The sequence below is a fragment of the Typopeltis vanoorti genome, chromosome 23 (genome assembly GCF_054136105.1).
Source record: "Typopeltis vanoorti isolate ZY-2024b chromosome 23, IOZ_Tvanoo_1.0, whole genome shotgun sequence".
NCBI lineage: Eukaryota > Metazoa > Arthropoda > Arachnida > Uropygi > Thelyphonidae > Typopeltis > Typopeltis vanoorti.
In genome coordinates, this window is record NC_143571.1 from 57492880 (window position 1) to 57513428 (window position 20549).

General features: G+C 33.6%; 1 protein-coding gene across 1 annotated transcript in view; it reads left to right on the plus strand.

The window, feature by feature from the left end:
• The window catches only part of LOC150093874 (uncharacterized), a 135435-nt gene that overhangs the window by 9525 nt on the left and 105361 nt on the right, over positions 1-20549 (plus strand). The gene's annotated exons all lie outside the window — the stretch shown is intronic.

Consider the following 20549-nt stretch of genomic DNA (forward strand, 5'->3'; position numbering starts at 1 on the left):
AATACATTGGCCTCATATTCGACGAACATGGAACTTCTAAAATATATTATTCAACTACAGTTTACAACAGATCGCTGAAACTTGGGTTTAGTTTGATTTATTTGGATTTACGGCCGAAGCGACTCAGGCTATGAGGCCAGTATATTATGCTGTTAATTGTGTGTATTCTAATAGCCGCTTTTCTTGCATTGCGGGATGAAAACTCCTAGTTTCCCGGAGGGGGAAAAAAACCTTTCACTCGTATATGAGAAGACATAGATTTAAGACATATGATACTGCTTTTGAACTAGATTCACAATGTCGTGTTTCATGCTTAAATTCGATATTCATACATCGCTTTGCAAATATGCATGAGTCACTGAATTCTAGTTTTCGCTTTTTTGTTTTGATTGTTCAAAAAGTATTTACTAAAATAAAGAGCCAAAAGGCTTCATTTCGGTGATGCAAAATTATATAAATTAAGTGGATATTAAATCCAACATTATCGTTTGGCTGGGACAACTGGTAATATGGCGGCGTGTATTCCCATTAAGCTCTCTGGTCAAACTTCGTCGAAACTTTTATAGTTTCTAACTATATTCGGCACGAAACTTTTATGGTTCCTGTGTTTGGCTTTGATATAATGTTGAATTTAATATCCACTTAATTTATATAATTGTTCACATATTTATAAGCAACTTTGATTGGCGTGTGCGAATGTCTGCGCATAAATTTTAACGAATCGCGAGGAAAAAAAACAGACCAGCAATCATCTGTCATGGAAGTAGACAGACAATTATTTTGGTTGATGGGCTACATCGCTAGCTTAGGCAATTTCGTGGGTGACACATTTTTTATCGATGCAAAACCCATTTGCTTAATAATATCTGAAATTTATATTTTTGATTTGAAAGAGGAGGCCAATTATTTTCTAAAAGAAAACAGTAAGAGGAAAACTGGAATTGACCAGATTATTTACGTATGTTTGGAAATTGCCCTTACCGGTACTGAATTTAAACATGAAACCCGACATCGTGAATCTAGTTCGTAAGTAGTATCAGATATCCAAACAACTCATTACATGTTTATACGATCTGTTCTTTTTTTTTTTTTTTTTTTAAGCAGAAATCCATTTTCACTGATATCTATGTTTGTGTGCGTGTGCGACTATTAGGGATTGCTTGCAATTTTAAACATTCCTGACTCTGAGAAAATACTGTAAATAACAGGAGAGAGAAATTTCGAGAGAAAGAGAGAGAGAGAGAGAGAATAAACGGAAAAATAAATAAATAAAAATATTTAGGAAGAAGAAGAAACTGGTCTAAATCTCAAATTTATAGAACAGGAAGTTCACTAAAACAGTATGACAATAGATAATTTTTTTTTCCATATAATGAACCGGTAAGAAATACATTAATTAAATATTATATTAAAATTAACTTCTGTTTTAATTAAAACATATAATTATATTAAAGAAACATTAACTTTGTTTAAATAAAAGAAAGAACTAAACAACTACAATTAAAAATGATAAATTTTCATGAAAATTATCAAAGAAAATTATATTTAAAAAATAAAATATATATATATATATATATATATATATATATATATATATATATATATTTATTTATTTATTTATTTATTTATTCCTGTCCGTACCATAATGCAGTCGGAGAGAGAAAAAAAAAACTGTACTTGCCTTTTGGTTGGAAACACTTTCTTTTACAGCTTCCAGAAACATTTATAGGACTTATTTAAGTTAAGGGATATTACATCCCATATTGTTTCATAGCCGAATAAGAAACTCTTTGAGTTTCTTATTCGGCTATATTCGGCTTATGCCGAATATAGATATATAGTTTCTATATTCGGCATGAAACTCTTTGAGTTTCTTATTCGGCTATGAAACAATATGGGATGTAATATCCCTTAACTTAAATAAGTTAATGTCGCCGAATTGAAGCTTTTGGCTCTTCTTATAATTAACATTTATAGGACTTTGCAAACACATGAACTAAATATGAGTTAGTCACTTTTTTATTTATTTATTTTTATGAAGAGCCTCCGTATCTCAGTCGGTATAGACGAAGCCCATTGGTCGGAAAGACCTAGGTTCCATTCCCGTCCATAACGTGAGAAACCTTTATCTGGTCTCTTTCGACTAAAGGTGAGTTAGCCGGTCTCATACGGAGATAGGGTTTTTTCCTCCCTGAAACTCGGGTTTCTGTCCCTCAGAACAGACAAACCCCAGTAGCACACGCGCAATTTACAGACAAGAATACTTGAAGGCATAGAGATAACCGCTTTATCCTCGTATTACGGTTAAGAAATTCAAGGGTGCTTGGAAGGCTGTGGGTGCTTAAGTATCTGTTAAAGCCACTGATGAATGAATGAATGAATTTATTTTTATGAGGTGAGAGTAACATGTTCGTCCACTATGTATGTGTGCGTATTTTCTGGTCAATTTGCACATAATGTAGAATTAAAATACAAAAATCCGTGAGGAAAAAACCGACCTTTCACCAACTACGTAGTCGTTACTACCGACTACGGCTATATGTTTGAAATAATTTGTACACTTACTTGAGAGTATTAGAGAAAAAAAAAAATATGAAAAAAATGAGAAACACTGTTGTTTTTAATTCTGGAAAGTGAGAGAAAAATATTTTTATTCCTCCGCTTTTTAAAGTATAATATAATTGAGTCGGAATTTCAAATTAAAGTTAAAAAAAAAACTACTAACTTATCACGAAAATAACTGCACGAAATAATTGCTGTCACTGCTCTTTCAGCTTTTTCGATATGGCACTGAAAAGAAGCTGAGATGCTTGCAGCTGTAAAGCTTTCAGATTCTTGACAGCAGCTGTCTCCAACTTGTTTATTGACATTTCCGCTACATTTGGAAAGAAAGAATTACGAACCTACTCCAGCCGACATAGAAACACCTATTAGATTCTTCTTTCTTAGAAATCATCTTTCGTGTTAAAAGAAAAAGGGAAAAAAAGTATTTTGGGAAATCGCTATAGAAATGTTAAATGAAATTCGAGATCAAAGAGGCATCGCAAAGAATTTACAGCTGTGGTTGCTTTCAACTTGGACATTCGATCATATTACATCAAAACATATTTTCGAAAATTTACTAAAAAAAAAAAAATTCTAAAGAAACTTTCGAGCGATTTTTATATTTCGTGTTATAAAGAGTAATGCACAGTGCATATTTAAATCTGTGCTCTTCTTAATTTTTTCTACAAAGTTAGTTTTTAATGTGGTCCCCAGTGTGTGTGTATGGAATCATTATTGACTGCATTTGTCTGTTAGAATGTTCCGACATTTTTAATGATTTCTGTCTGCGAACCGTAATTATCTTCTGGGTTCGGAGGAAAAGCATTTATTTCGAATCCCAGTTCGCCTGAGCGAAAAGCGGCAAGTCACTGAAGACGTAGCTAAGATTGCCGAAGTGATAAATAATTCAGAAATGGAGTTAACAAAATACTAATGGGCACACACTAATACTCATTAAGTAAAAATCTATAAAGAATTTGACGCAGATGATGAAATATGTTTGTTAAGGGGGGAAAAAAAGATTAAGAAATTCTTCGTTTTTCGTCTCTCTCTCTCTCTCATTTTTCATCGATTTGCTATTTATATAATTTTGTCATATTCAAAATGCTGATACAAGCCGATTCCAGTTTCTGCCTTTCCAAGTAGAATTAAGTAATTTATAGTTGCATGTAGATTTAATTACAGCTGCATAGCATATCTAAAAGTATATAATGTGACGAAACTGCCAGTAAAGTTTGTCAAGCTTATACAATACTGAAATAAAGAACCAAAAGGCTTCACTTTGGCGATGCAAAATTATTCAAATTAAGTGGATATTGAATCCAACATTATTTGAAAGCCAAATAGAGAAACTACAAGAGTTTCGTGCCGAATGTAGAAACTATAAGAGTTTCGGCGGATCCAAGCGTAAGCAAACCTTTCATGACAGGGGCAATTCGTGGTAAAGGTGGAGTAAGCTCTGATCAATTCCTTAGTATTTCCCCTGTCATGAAAGGTTTGCTTACGCTTGAATCCGCCGAAACTTTTATAGTTTCTATATTCGGCACGTCTTTGAAATAATGTTGGATTCAATATCCACTTAATTTGAACAATTATACAGTAGTGGTTTCTAGCTTAGTATACCATGGATGCTTAATTGAATAAAGAAGAATCCTTGATCGTAGTACGCACCGTTTCTTCTAAACAGTCAGGGCCGTTCGGTGGGTTTGCGCCGCCTGGGTGCAAAGTTTTTGTGCCCCCCCCCCCTTCCATTAAAAATTAACAGATCTCGAAGTACAATAACACGCTACGAATCCTTTAATTACACTGACATTAAGAGGTACGTATATTAAAATAAATTTTATGAACGTGTTCGATTATACCATTCCTAAATTGTGCCGCCCAGGTTCATTGCTCCCTTCGCATCCCGGTAGGAACGGGCCTGTAAACAGTATACACCATTTTTAGCCAAGAGGCAAAACCATTTCTATTCTTTACAAAAAGAAAGATTAAACAACGAAAAACCAATACTAAAATCCCTCCATTGTTTAAAAAAGAATAAAATAAAATAGATAAAAACATTCCAAAATTGTAAAACAAATTACAAAAACGTATCCAGAGCTCTTTAATCCGAAAATATGATTTCCTATTTGTGGATTCCTTGAAAAGCCAGTCAGATAGATCAAAGAAAACAGTATTCAATGGTCAGTAACGTTGTAAGAGTTGGCCACAAATTCTGCGAAAAATCAACTAGCTTCAATTATAAAGGATGAAATCATTATCCCTAATTTATTTTCGCTTATTCGGTTTATAATATATCAAATAAACGGATTTTAATCTACTTTCTGTGTATTCGACGATTTTTTTTATGAAATTATTAAAAAATTCGAGTCATATTAATCACTTCAATAGGATACTTATGGCATAACAACAGCAATAACAGTATTTAATCTTAACGGTATTTAGTAAGTAACTGAGCATATTTGAATTTAAATATGAAAGAAGGTTCGGTGAACCAAGGACTTTTTTTTTTTTTTTTTTTGTATTATTGAGTGATTGGGTATTTGTAGCCTTAGAGCAAGTTTTGTCACACTTGGGAACATAAATCGTCTAAATCCTCCTGGAAGCATAAATTTCAGCCTTTTCAAAAATTGCAAATTCAAGCAGAAGTGGAGATCATTTGATGACTACAATTCATTATCCTGGGATTTTTTTCCCTCTCCTTCTTGGAGAAGCTCGAAATGGTATCGTGCAGTTACGACAGCTTCTTCCATAGAAGAAGAGTCCCTTCTTACTGTACTGTTTTTATAATACAACTTTTATAATCGTGAAAAGTTGACTACTAAACACAGCTAGTGAAGTTATTTACTTTTTGATAAACTTTAGTTATATCGAAAATAAATTGTATTTTCATCTTCTCTCCGTGCTTGATATTATTGCACTGTTGCGTCAGATGTGGCATTATACAGATTCTGCTTTCGAGATTGGACAATGGTAACCCTATACGATAAGGGATTAGAGTGAGAGCCAGTTCTGTAACAACTGGCTGATTCACATGCTCTTTCGCTTAGTGATGGGAATTACTCGTTGCCTAGTACATGAACTCATGTGTATCCGTTTACACAACCACACAGTTCAAAGTCTGGTCTGTTTGATTGCCCCAGAATTTTTTGTCAATAAAGCCTACTATACGAACCGTTCTCTCTAGTATCCATTCATTCCATTTACTTGGATCTGTTTCTATGTAATTATGAAACATAATATGTCCTTATTGGCATTATTATTATATATGTTAAAGTACTATATCCCTGAGGTTAGAAGCATTTCATCGGATTAAAACGATGTTTTGAAATAAAGATGAGAATGAGTGGAAATGAAGTAGAATACGAAGGTGAGCAGCAAAGTTTTTCCTTTCCTGATAACTTAGATTTTTCAACCTCAAAACAGACAAAATATCAGATGTAGAAAAGCCAGACATGAACATTGGGATGCATAATAGGAAAGAAACACAGATGATCTGAATGCAGGACGGTGATTGCAAGTTATTAACGTTAATCAGATCTAGGTTAATCTCTGCTAAGGTAAGACCTGAATTAGAGAATGAGATATCAAAAAAAAATCGAGCTAGTGGGGTAAAAAAAAAAATTGGGGACCTGGATTAGGGACTGTAAATAATAATAAAATATGATAGTGCCCTCACAAATCAGGAGAGATGAGAAGGAAGATGTGCAGACCACTTCAGCACCTACATTTCCCAGTACAATAACTATCACTACAACACCTCTGCAATAGTAAGGCATAAAATGGGCTTCGGCCATCATGTTCTGATAAATATGGAAGTATATCATTTTGGGCAGAAACTTTAACTGCGGTATCTGTCCAGTGCCTTTAACCCTGCGGAGGTCGCAGCTGATCTGACAGATACATGCAAATTGTTTAATATAAATATTCTTACACATATTACACATATTCATATGAATATATTATATGAATATATTATAAATATATATATATAAATATATATATATATATATATATATTACACATATAGCTTGGAGGTCATGACTAGCTGCGCGTGCGTATGTTACGAGTGATATTCCGCACTATTTATGCGGTCAGTTTTGGTTTAATACGTGTTACGTAAAGATTTTTAATATTTGACAGTAAATTGTATCTGAGAGATACCGCGAACTTCGATGTCAGTATAGTATAGGTTTAGTTTTTTTTTTTTTTACCGTGGGAAATGGCTGGAAAATTATATCGATTGGATAATCCACCAGATGTTGAAGAGATTCAGCGATTTTGTTACTCGAGTCCGATGATGAGAATTATAAGAGTCGAATGCGAAAGTGAAAGTGATATTCGATAGTAAATTGTATCTGAGAGATACTGCGAAGTCCGATGCCAGTACAGTATTGGTTTAGTTGTTGTTTTTTCTTTGTATCTTTGTTCAATAATTTCTAGATTGTAACTGAAAATAAATAAACCATCATGTATGATATTTGCAGTGTTTTTTTTTTTAAGTTTTATCGCATTTTAGCAGATACTAGTAATGAATGTATCTCTCTGATACACGCGACCTACGCTGCAATTTTTTCAACCGCGCCCTCCGCAGGGTTAAATCTCTCTCTCTCTCTCTCTCTCTCTCTCTCTCTCTCTGTTTGCGGAGAAAAAGCAAGTACTAGAAATATATCAGTCAGTTCAGAGGATGGCGAGCATTTGGGTTCTCTAATGTCTTATCTCTATCGTTCTGGTGAAAATTTCTAGCATTCAGAACATGTTTTTTTTTCTTTTCAAAATTGAAATAAAGAGTTAACTATTTATGTTTCTGTGTTCCCTGGGGTGCTGTATCAACTAACAGATAACTAATTTCATTTAATAATGTTTAGTATTATATGTCAATATATATTTCTACAACATTTCAAAAACAAAGCTTCTATATTCTAATGTATTTGGCTAGGGTGTTATCATTAAGAAGGTTATTGTTATTGTATTTATTTATTTATTTTTAAATATCAAGAAACTAAAATTAGGTATTGCATTTACTTTGCTGTGAGTCAAAACCAGTATCGTTATATAAAGAAATCAACAAATCTGTGTTTAGTGTTAGCAATAGTATTAAATCAGATGCAAGGAAGCAAAGTTTGTATAACTGACATCATAACATACAAAGAATCTTGCGGATTCGGTCTGTGTACTGAGTCCATCTGTTTAATTCCGTTTATTTTTCATGTTTCCCCAAAAGGATGATGTATACAGAATCATTCGCCGTCAGAAGTGGTCTTGTTTATTAAAACAACCATCCACCCTTTGGGTTTCCTTGAGCGTAACATTGCGGAGATACTTCTGTTGTTAAAACTGTGTCATCTATAATTCAACTTATTGATCCATTTAAAAACTATTCAGTTTGTTTGGCTTTAGATTTTGTGACCTACGAAATATTTCTTCCTGAGAGTAACCTCTCATTTCAGATATCAGTTTGGTTATTGTTCTCTGTACTTTTTCATTCTTGTCAATATTCCTTCCTAGAGAAACAGAGAGAATCCAAACTTGGATGCACTAAGGAAAACCAGGATTCAAGTTTCAAGTCTTATTCCATTTGTTATATATATATATATATATATATATATCACCAAGTTTAAAGAATTAAAAGGCACAAAAACAACAATTTTTTTTAAAAAAAACGTTTCAGATTAATTGAGTAGTTGTAGTTGAAGTAGTAATCCCAACTAATGGGCTTTATTTAGACTCAAGAATACAAGCGTTAGTAGAAAAATAATATTAAAAAATAGTATTTCGTTTCCCATTGCTATCTCTGTTATGCTGCCACCAGTTATCAGAGGAGAAAGCTTTTTATTTTTATTTTATTTTATTATTTTTTGTGGCATAAATACCAATAAATTATCCTGGACACTTGACCTTGGCAGTAGTTGTAATCAGTTTGAGCAATGCTGCTGTGGGCGCCGATCAGATATTCAACAGTTTCATTTTTCTGATGTTTCGATGTTTCGTAAATATGAGACACGTAAGAGTTTATTTTTCCAGCGCTCAAATCGATTATTTTGCCTTTCTTTTTGTAATCGATTTTTTTCCTCTTACTTTTATAAGACCTTATAAAATCGCTTTGGGGCATTTGCTCATTGCTATTGTGGATGTATTTTTTTAAGGAATTTCTTCTTCTTCTTCTTCAGCAGTTGTTTTACTTGCAGCAGCCTTACCATCCTTGGCCGATACAGTCGGTCAACATCATTTTGAGGATGTAATTCATGATGTATAATCATTCATCATGAATTACATGTTCTGCGAAATCAGGTTTATTCAGGTCTTCTTTTGTCCAAACTACTCTTCCGGCTGTGTAATGGATAACTTGTATGGCCCAAGAGTTCTTTGCTCGAATGTGTTTAGTCTATTAAGTTTTGTTCTCGGGATATTCCTAATTTTTTCAACCCTGGAGTAAAGAATATAACTGGCTTCTAATATTCTAATAAGCATTTATAATTCCTATGTAATACTCATTTGCTGAAATTTCTTTTATATGTTTCTCCTGGTCAAAGCTAAAATGTCTAGTGTCATTAATTTTTGTTTGTTTAATAGATAATAGTACATTTTATCGTTTAATAGCACATTTATCTAAACCAAATTCCATTTTGATAACCTGATATGAACCGTGTTCAGTTTGTCTATTTTCTGTACCGATTTTCCATTTAGGTTCAAGTCGTCCATATACACCAGACTGGAATGTTTAATATTATTTTTAGAAATTTCATATTTTTATCAGTCAGTCCTCGACTTACTACGTATGCGACATACGACTATCGTACTTCTGACGGCCATCCCATTAACATGTTCACCGAATATCATCTTATTCATGCAAGCCATGGACAGGATATTGTTGCTGCCTTCAAGACATTTAGTGATATTTAGTTAAGAAATACTTTTGCTCAGGCTATTGCTGCTATGAGAGTGAGCAAACGATCAGAGACTTTTGAAAGGAATATATCTTGCAACACGTAATAAGGTGACAGCAGAATGTATGAATGGTGTTGGGAAGAAGCTGCTGAATATACATTCACACGAATCAACAAAGACAAGCCTTACAAGAGATTGGTGACATGATACTACACTAGCTAAAAAAGTGAAGTTGGGGATTGACAACAAAGGCGCAGAGAGCAGTTAGTGGGGAAAGAGCTCAAGAGAGCACAGAAAATTGCAAAAGAAGAAGGGAGAAAAAAGCAGCAGCAACAAAAGAAGAAGAGATAAATAATGCACAAGAAAAGAAAAGTAAGCTAAATTCCCACAAAACTTTACAGTGAAAAAATTGGCAGAGGCACTTTTGTTAATTAGGCAATCCCGTTGTTTCACGGAGAAATTTAGCACAGTACTCTGAATGATGGAAGTTGCAATTGCTTGCTGCAGCGAAATTTATTCAGAAAAGAAAGGGCAAACTATATGAACTAAGTTTGATCTAATGTAAATAGTTTTAAAGAAGCCTACTCTTGTTGTCACTTACTCCTGAAGACGATCTTAAACCTTTTCTTTATGTATATGGCAAACCATCATCAGAGCACTTTATTGCAAGTCTTGAATTTGAAGAAATTGTAGTCGATCGCCTCTCCCCTGCCTCTTGCAATGAATTGTTCGATTAATTAAGCTGAAGCTTTGAAGAATTACTCTTGCTCCATGTGTTTCCAGCTGAATATTTTAGTGGTAAACTCACAGAAGACACTCGTGTTTCATTATTTATTAGAGTACTGTACACAGTGATATTATGTAATAATTTATAGATTGTATTACTTCACTGCAAACCAACAGTTAAATTAGTTAGTAATCTAACAAAAACAGACCTACGCAGCATATTATGTTAACATATTGTGATGAATTATTAACGCATAGTGAATTTTGACTTACGACGGGATCGTCAGAACGGAATCCTATCGTAAGTCGAGGACTGACAATAATAGACAAAGGCATCACTATATTAATGAAATGTTGAAGAGTAATGGTAACAATAACACACCTTATAAAATCTCACGTATGAAGCTAACATCTCCAAATGGTTCATATAAAAGTTGCTTTTATACGTTTTCATAGTAAACGGCCAGAAACGAACGTTGATGTTCTTATTAATTCCAAATATAGTGGAAGAAAAATGTGGAAGAGTCGAATACTTTCTTGTAGTCTGTTCATGCCATATTTAAGTTTGTTGTTCGTCTTTTTTTTTTTTTAATTTCTGAGGGATTATTTATCAATTTATCAACAAAGGAGCTGGTCTTTGTCCCTATAGCTTTTTTTTTAATTCCCTTGCTCCACATACGATTTATTTGATACATCGTATGTGGAATTCGCTATCATTGTACTCCTACCAACTATGTTCAAACATAATTAGCAGGCATGTTATTGGGCAATACTTACTTTGGTTTGCACTCTTTCTTATCTTTCATGAAGAGAAATATACTCCCAGACGTTATCCAATCTTCGATTGAGCTTGATTGCAACAAATAATTAAATTAATGTGGCATTCGATTATTTAGATGTTTTACCCAAAATTTATGAAATTCGTCTTTGCCAGGTGCACTCCAGTTTTTTTTTTTTTTTTCTGGCTTGTGTACTGACTATTTAGTAACAACGACATTTACTTTTTATTTTCATTATTGATTCTATTTCCTTAATCTCTGAGGCGTTTTCATTATGTTCAACAGGAGTATCTGAAATTGACTTCCAAACTTCCAGTGTTTCTTCTTTTTCTGGGGATTAATTGCTTGCATGGGTATTTCAGTAGAGAGATTAGAAGAACTGACGCTGGTTCAGTTGAAATTGATTGAAATTTTCGAATCTTCTGTGCAATCTCCACAATTCTTTGCTTTAGCTCTTCATTTGTTGAATTATATGCATTTATAGGCTTATTTTTTTAATGCTGTAATTTTTGAACCGTCCTTTTTTGAGATTCTTTAAATTGATATCATCGCGCATTTTTTTTCGTTCCAATCTTATTTTCAGCGGTGTACACTGCTTCATCTTCAAAGTTGTAACCAATCTTCATTGTAATCATACAGGCAGTGTTATACAAGAGTTAATTCATTTCCTTTAAACGTTTAGGTGTGAATATTTCTGTTATCGTATTTGCGTCTAGCAAAAGCTTTTTAATTCTACATTTATGTAAAGCGTTTAATGTTGGTAGCCTTTGTGGCTCATTTGTGGAGTTCATATGTTCCAGTGGCGACTCGTCCATAAGGGCTGCAGGGCTATAGCTCCAGCGTTGAAGATTCTAGCAAGTAGTGGCTAGTATATACTCAACGCTGGAGCTGCATTCAATCCAGCCCTGCAGCCACTGACATGTTCCAATATGACTGATTTCTGTTCGAATGGCATTTCTGTCATCATGAGGTAAACTTGGTGATTATAAGGTGAATTTTGAAGCCACATAGAGCAATCACCTGATGATTTTTTCCTACTGGAGCTGGTCGAACTCTTACACTTCATTTTTTCCATATTGTTTCTTTCAATTGTTTTTCATCTTTCTGATTTGGTTGTCCAGTAAGGAGAACAGTTGTACCACACTTGTTGGTCGATGTGCAGGAACCCAAGCAGTGTAACGCACTCCTTGATAACCCAATCGCTGACTAATACGGTATGGATTTCATTTTGCTTTCCACAATTGAGATGGACCTAGAACACAGTTAGTTACTCTCTCTTTGTAGCTACTGAGTTCAGTGATTTGAAACAACAAACCTCTTTCCCCCTCCACAACAAGGCTGTGTTCCTTTGGGATTATTATTATTATTTTACAAAATACACGAGAAATGAATTGTTCAAACGAACAAAAGTAGATAAAAAAAGAATGATGGGAAAGAAAACTGTTTTCTGATTTTGGAGTTGGAGTGTTCAGCTGTGAATTGGTAATATTCACAGGATGTGTGGATAGGTAATGTGAATAGGTAATATTTAGTCTGTGAATAGGTAATGTGAATCGGTAATATTTAGACTATCCTTTATTAATACAGACCAGTTTACAATAAAACATTTATTCAAACCTACCAGTTTCGCCAGCAAACTGTCTGCTTTTTCAAGGCGTTTAAGGAGATATGAAAACTAGTAAATGCAAATTGAAAGGAACATAAAACACGTTGTAAACCAACTAGTAGCTATGGTTACACGTTTCGCGTGACAGAGAGGACTTATTGTTCTTATTCATTATCACACATGCGTTGTAGACGTGTAATGTGATTACTGGCTAGCTGTAGTTCAGATTGATTGAGAGATAGGATCAAGTTTTTCCACGAACTGTTTAGAATTACACCCTCATTTCTGTTGAGGCCGGTTATTGCCACTATTGTGGTTTCCTTAAATAAACGATGCCTGTAGTCGTCATCGAGATATGGCATGGAGCTGTTTTGCCAATCTATCGTGTGGCTAGACGTACAGAAATGATGTGCTAAGCAGGAAGAGATGCTTCTGTTGTGGTTTACATCACCAACATGTTCTTTTTGTCTAATTTCTAAACTTCGTGAAGTTTGTTCGATGTAGGCAAGACCACAGGAACAGGGAATGTAATATACTCCTGGATATTTGTAGAACAGTACTTTATCTTTTGGGAATCCTAAAACTTGTCTGATGTTGGTGGTTGGTTTGAAGACCACTCTGATGTTATGGGCTCTTAGTATTCTTGCTATTTTATAAGAAATTGACTTGATGAAAGGTATCACTACAGTAGAAATGTGCTGACAGTGGGATTCTTCTTGTCTGGGGTTGTCATTGTATAGATATTTTTTGATGATGTTTTGAGGATATCCATTTTGTGATAATGTGTTGGCTATTAGTGAGAGTTCATTCTGTGTATCCTCCTCTTCTGATATAAACGTTTTGGCTCTATGTTTCAACATGTGGATAATGCTCAGTTTGTGTGTCTTGTGATGGTTTGAAGTATAGTGAAGATATCTTCCATTATCTATGGGCTTTCTGTAAATGGATAATTTGACACTGTTAGGTTGTTTTTTTATTAAGATATCTAAAAAATGCAGTTGGTTGTTGTTTTCCACTCCAGAGTGAATTTTATCTTGCTATGTATTGAGTTGATTTTATCCACAAACGATTTTAGGTTATCTAAGCTGTCTTGCCATATGATGAAGATATCGTCCACATATGTCCACCATGTAGATGGTCTCGGAGAGATTGCAGAGAGAATTTCTTTTTCAAGTTTTTCCATGAGAAGGTCTGCACAAGATGGTGATAGTGGGCTTCCCATTGCTAGGCCTTCTAATTGTTGGTATATGGTGTTGTTAACCTTGAAGAAATTAGATTGAAGGCAGTGTCTAAGCATCTGTGTGATGTTTAGAGGAAAGCGATCTTGGATGATGTTTATTACCTCTTCTACTGGTACATTGGTGAAAAGGGATACAACATCTAGACTGGCTAGTATGTCTGTTGGTGCAGTCTTAATGGCTTGGAGTTTATTTACAAAATGTTGACTATTCTTGATATAGGATTCTGTTGATCTTATTTTATTATTTAATAAGTTTGCAAGATGCTTTGCCAAAAGGTAGGTTGGTGATGATCTTCCATCAACTATTGGACGGAGAAGTATATCCTGTTTATGTATTTTAGGTGTCCCATATAGTCTTGGAGTGATAGGATGTGAGGATTTTAGTGTTCTCTTCACTTCTTCTAGCCAAATGTTACAATTTCTGATTAGTTGGTTTGTTTCATTATGATTTTTTATTGTGGGGTCTCTGTCTAGGATCTTATAAGTGGAGTTGTCTGATAGTAATACGTTTAACTTATCATAATAATCTTTAGAGGTGAGGATAACTGTAGAATTTCCCTTATCAGCTTTTGTAATAATGATATCTTTATTTTTCTTCAAGTTGAGAATTGCCTTTCTATCATAAGGAGACGTGTTGAAAACAGGTTGTTTGGCTTTGGCTAGGATTATTGTACTTTTGAATCTAATAGTGTCGGCCACGTTTTGTGGTAGTGGATATAGCCATTTTTCAATTCCACACATAAAATCCATTTTAGGAAAGTGTTTGGGCGTAATCGCGAAATTAAAACCTTTTTTTGAGAATGTCAGATTCATTTTTTGTGAGGCTATGATTTGACAAATTGAAAATCACTGTGTCATCCGGGAGGTTGTTTTGTGTCCGATATTTTTTCTTGTACAGTTCATTGAATTTCCTAATTTGTTTGTCCTTATAAAGTTTGAAAGTTTTTTCGTAACTGCGTTGTATCATTTGATCTAATTGATTCCATATGGTGTATTCTAAATTGTTGGAAATTTCATCAAAGAACTTGCGGCAATTAATATCACTTTTATTAAGTTCGTATCTCGTGTGTTGAATCCTTTCTCTCACAAGCGCCAATGAAGTGCGTAGATAAATTTTTTTAGCTGATATGTATATGTATGATTTAAATAATTTAGACTATCCATTGAATGTGTTACGTTACTGGTTTCCAAATTTTCGTGGAATGGAATTCCGTTACAAATAATAATAAAGTAAAAAAAAACGACTAACTTAAGCAACGTCAATAGCATTGAACTGTAAATGGCACTAATAGCTGATTGTAGTAGTGGCAGACGGCAATGACACTTATCTGGAAGTTTGTTGCAGAGGATATTAAAATTATAATAGTAGAGTTCGAGACCTTTCCAAGAGGAGATGAATTTTAATTTTAAATTTAAATTTTAATAAGCAAAAAATAGCAAAGAAACATATTATAGATGAACAACAGGTATGATGCTTTTGCCAGATAGAGCCGCCACAGTTCAGTTAACAACGATATACTTTGGTTGTAGAACCTGAATTCAGAATCCCGTCTAGGTCTTGAAGAACCTTCATAAAGGTGAGTAGCCCTACGAGATAGGGTTTCCTCCAGGAACTCGGTTTTTTTTTTCTCTCGGAAAACAGGTGAATCGGCCAGAGAGCACACCCAAGGTAGGTTAGTGTGGAGTTGCCATTTGAGATAGACTAGTGTGGTGTGGATGGGCTGTATGAGGTCGATTATCGTATAACAATAATATTAATTTTGTAGTTGAAGGTGAAAGTTTTAAAGCTGTTCGTGGTATTTTTAATATGTCTGCTGGTAAGTAAATATTGATCACTGAATGTATGATATAACTTTAAAGGATTTTGTGTTTAGAATCCTCATACTGTTGAATTTAAGATAACTGGTATTTGGATTTTATGGAGAATTGTCTTTAATATGGAGTTGAAATCCACATTTTAGGTGTGATATACGACTCATTCTAGTCTTTAAAAAAATCAGCTAACGCCTTTTATTCCCCTTATAGGGAGTAGGCGAGGCTGTCTTAAAACGAAGTAATTCTTTATATGGACAGACTAAGAAATTTATAGACATATTTTTTCAAAGATTTTTTTCCCTCTGCTAATGCTAACTGAGAAGGGACAGCATTTTATTGCTTTGTTACATTATTTGGAATACTTCTTCTATAAACCAAACGTGAAAATGTTTTACAATTCAGTGGTCTTACAGCGGGCAATGAAATTCACCTACCTACCATTTAAAGATAATCACAAACATCCATGTCAGAAGCGGGGATTTGAACCTGCATCCTATTATAAGATTATGAGTATAAGTATAAGATTATGTAGACTAATTATTATAGGATTAGAGTGGAGTAAAAAAAAAAGAAAAAAGGTTTCTGATTTCTCTGAGATTTAACTCAACTTTTCTTACTCTCATCATATGTTTCATCGTTTAGATTCGGTCCATGTAATAGAAAAATTCAACGAAACCACATTGTTCAGAAAAATGTCAGCATTTTCCATATTTTATAATAAATATATATATTTCTATACTTTAATTTATTGTAAAACAAAATAAAGTTTATTTATTCATTTAAACTTCTGCGCTTTTTTTCTACTAATATTCATCATGGATTTCAGCAATGTATTTTTTTTTTTGGAAATCAATAAATTTACCTAAAAACGCGATATATTAGAAAGATGGAATACATTCTTCATTGATGTACTTGAATGTTTTTAAGTATTAGATGCGATGAGGAAAAAAGTTGATTGGACAGCAGAAGTTTAAATTTTATTTCTTTCTTCGTATTTTTTCTTTTTCTTTTTTTTGTTTTAATGAGAAGGAATGCAATATTATTTGTTTTTCTACATATGCATTCGAGAAAGCACTAAGGAAGAAGAAAGAAGTAATGGAATGAATTCGCAACATTGGTTTCATTCTTTAAAAGTACCATTGCTGATATCATTAATTCCATAATCATTGTGTGGAAAAACTTCCGTGTAAAAACCCAAAAAAGGACAAATATCCCAGCAGTCACTAGAAAACTTTCTAATGTAATATAATTTGAGAACCTACGGCGGCTAAACTAGTTTTACTCTGTTTATCAACTAAAATGACAACCAATTCCTGTAATGTAAGAACACATCAGTCAGATAACCACAAATCACTGCTTTCAGAGAAAAGTAATACGATCTGTTGTCTCTCCGTGAGTGATATCAGGAAACTAATGGAGGGATTACCAACAGGGAAAATTACTATTATTGCAACTTATAGGAAAGGCGAGTATTCGTTACTCTTTTTTCTTTAAGTTCTCATTTCAATTCATTGGGGATGAAAGATGCCCAAAAGTTTGACATTTTCTCATTACCTAAATACAAATAAATAAATAAATAAAAGTAGGATTCGTTTTCAGATAAATTTCGTAAAATGCCATCGTAGATTTTTACCCAATCCAAATGTATGGACATAACACTCAGCTCCCCATTACCCAGATTTCAATACGAGTTGCTAAATTTCAATTTCAATTTTTTTTTTTTTTTGTTAAAATCGAATAATTGGAGCAGTGTGTGGGTGTGTACATGTGTGTGTGTGGGGGGGGGGGGTTGATATTACGAACACGTTTCGAGCGATATAAAGCATCATTTCCACTCTTGTTAGAAAAAAAATTAATGAGTCTGGTATTTATCTCAGCACAACAGAACTTATCATAATGTTGATTCGTCTATGAGACCATTTGTAGTGGCAAAATTAGACAACACGATATAATATAAACTATCACAAATCACAATCAACACCACTGAAAAAAAAAGTATTACTATTATTAAACCTCCAAAAGGTCTCATTGTCGGAGGTCACTACTCCACTATACATAACTCACCGTCTCCACTACTTCATCCTCCAAATGCACACAACAGCACTGCGCCGTTAGCGCAATACTCCATCTACCACCTACAACCGATAGTATTTTTTTTTGTCTGTAAATTGCGAGTGTTCTCATGGCCGATTTGTATTAGACACACAATTTTTTTTTCTTTGAAGAATGTCTCAATTCAATTCCACACTTTTTCCTCATCAAAACGAACTGAAGAAATTTTGAAAATTTCGTTAATTATTAATGACATTCCTTCTCTTACGCTATAAAAAAAATAGAAAGAAAGAAAGAATGAATGAAAACCAATTCCTTGTTTTAATTTAAAATCAATCTGTTATTTAAAGTTATTGTTTAGGATATAAAATTCAGTATTAATAAATGTCGAGCGAAAGAAAAAGAAAATTATTATTATTATTATTATTAATTATTAATTTTTTATTATTAGTTATTAATAATCAATATTAATTATTTTTATTATTACGTGACACGTTCAAGCATTCTAAGGACTCATTGTAAAATCCTTTTTAATAAAAGATATCAAACTGTTCTTTTTTTTTTTTCTAAAAAGATTTAATTTGAGCAGAATGTTTCGTCTCATCGAAATAGATTAACTGCATACGGAATTTCCCGAAGCATTAATGGAAATGACTCTCTGCAAGATAATAGGTAGAACTCCACTGCTGTACTGTAAACATGTTCAGAGAAACGGTGTGCAGCAGTATTAATTATCGACGTAATGTGAGGAAAATATTTGCTTACGAGATATGTGTCGATCGCAGCCTTCCCAGGCGGATCTAAAACAAAGTGAATTCCTCTAGGGAAATTGTCAATTGTCTAAAAGCGCTGCACATCACCAAACAATATTCTGCTTTTAGCACTACAGCACACGCGCTACAGGGAATATAAGGAAACCAAGTTATTTAGGTTAGCTAAATCAGTAGGAAATCGCGAATGTAATAAACTCTAGTTCAAAGCTTGCTTCAACTAAAACAAACAATGGTTAAAAAAAAAAAAAATGCTTTCTGCAAATCTTTGAGATTGTTTCATGGATGCTATAAACAAATTTAAGTATTTATAAATGAATAATAAAAAAATGTTTAGTCAGGAGCGTAATGTTTGAAATTAAATAACAATAAGTCTATCTTTGTTTTGCATTAGATGGGAGGAGATTAATAAATTTTCTTGGACTACATATTAAATGTATATTTGTATGATCTTAAAATTATTGACACCTGTAATGTCGATCAGTGACAACCTCCTTCTCTCTCTGTTCAATACTGAAGCTTGTAATATTAGGGACTATAACAATCATCGATAAATATTATTCATGGGGAAAATAGTGGTCGTGAATACTGCTGCCCTTTCCTTCTGCAAAGTCACTGAAACGGACAGTTCACTGGCATCGTTTATTGAGTGCATAGCTTCTTTGCTCACCAACAACAACCTCATAGCTACCGCTGTAGCGGGCAGGTATGTGAATTTCTTTAGGTGATTGATGATTTTTAATACCACACATAAGACTATGAACTTGCTTATTGGAGGTCTAAAGTAGCTCCCTGGCAGATTATGCCACTCTTTAGGGCCGGCCTTAACCAAATTGGGCCCCGAGAAAGAAATTTAAAAATTGATAAAATTTTGGAAGACTTTGCTCAACAAAAAACAATAAAGGTTTCTTTATAATTATTATTTTTTTAATTTTAAAAGTATAATCAATAAATATGGTGTTTATTTTTTAATGTTGTTTAATATCATATATTCCCGATTTCTAATTTTCTTAAACTAGGGACCCCCACCGCCACAAAATTATCTCAGCTTGAGCCCAACGTTTGCTATGGCGAGATTATTGCCCACACACGGTACGAATATGCCATGGGTTTACTTTTCCTGGATGGGATTATACATATAATAGTTAATTTTTATATATATCTAATATTTTTTGATCTTTCATTTTTATCTTTCGAAAGAGAGAGAGAGAGAGAGAGAGAGAGAGAGAGAGAGAAGAAATTTAAAAATCAATTATCTTAATCTCAAAACCTATACTGTAAGGCTAATTCCGTCTATCTTTTGTTGTCTTTTAACGATGCGATGGTACAATCGCATCATTAAAAAGCCCTGTAACCTTTTACTATGGTCCTGTGACTTTTCTATAGTTGATTCCTTCCTTACATTAACTGTAAGCTTGAAAATTTGTCTCATATGTTGTAACTCTTCTTTAAATACAATATCGTTGGGTTTTATTTTATTTTCTTATACCTGAATATATTTAAGACGTGAAGTAATCTCTTAATTGCTTAGGCTTCCTTTGAAATCATAGCATTGATTGTAGCCCTGTCCAACGAAGAGGGTTCTACCTTACTTGCTAGTGCATACTTACTTTCCTTTAAGAAGGCAAATGCATGTTTGTCTTTTTATATTGGTTGTCTAATAACAATTTATATCATCCACCTGAATTATAAAAAAAAAGAAAAGGAAAAAACTTAAGGCTGTTAATAATATCTATATAGCCAGTTATGTCTGCTATTTGCGTGCATTGTATTCTCTCGCTGATTACTTTGTTTTTCAAGTAGAAAAACTAGTTTCTGAGAAGAGTAAAATTCTTTCTACATTCGTATGAGACTAGCTAATTCGTCTTCCGTTGAAAAGTCACCAAGATTCCTCGAATCTCAAACGGTATTCTATCCCTAGTTCTTTCCAAAGTATCGCCAATACCGACTAACCTGCCCAGGAAACACTCGAAAGCTTTTGCTCCATCTTGATTACGTTACTTTTGGTGATTAATGGAGATGACTGCAGCTTAAATAATCGTTTATTTAACCTTAAATTGGCTCCTATTTTAGTCACTGAAAACTCCCTAATGATGGTGAAGTTCGCTAATGATGTCTCTTACTTTATT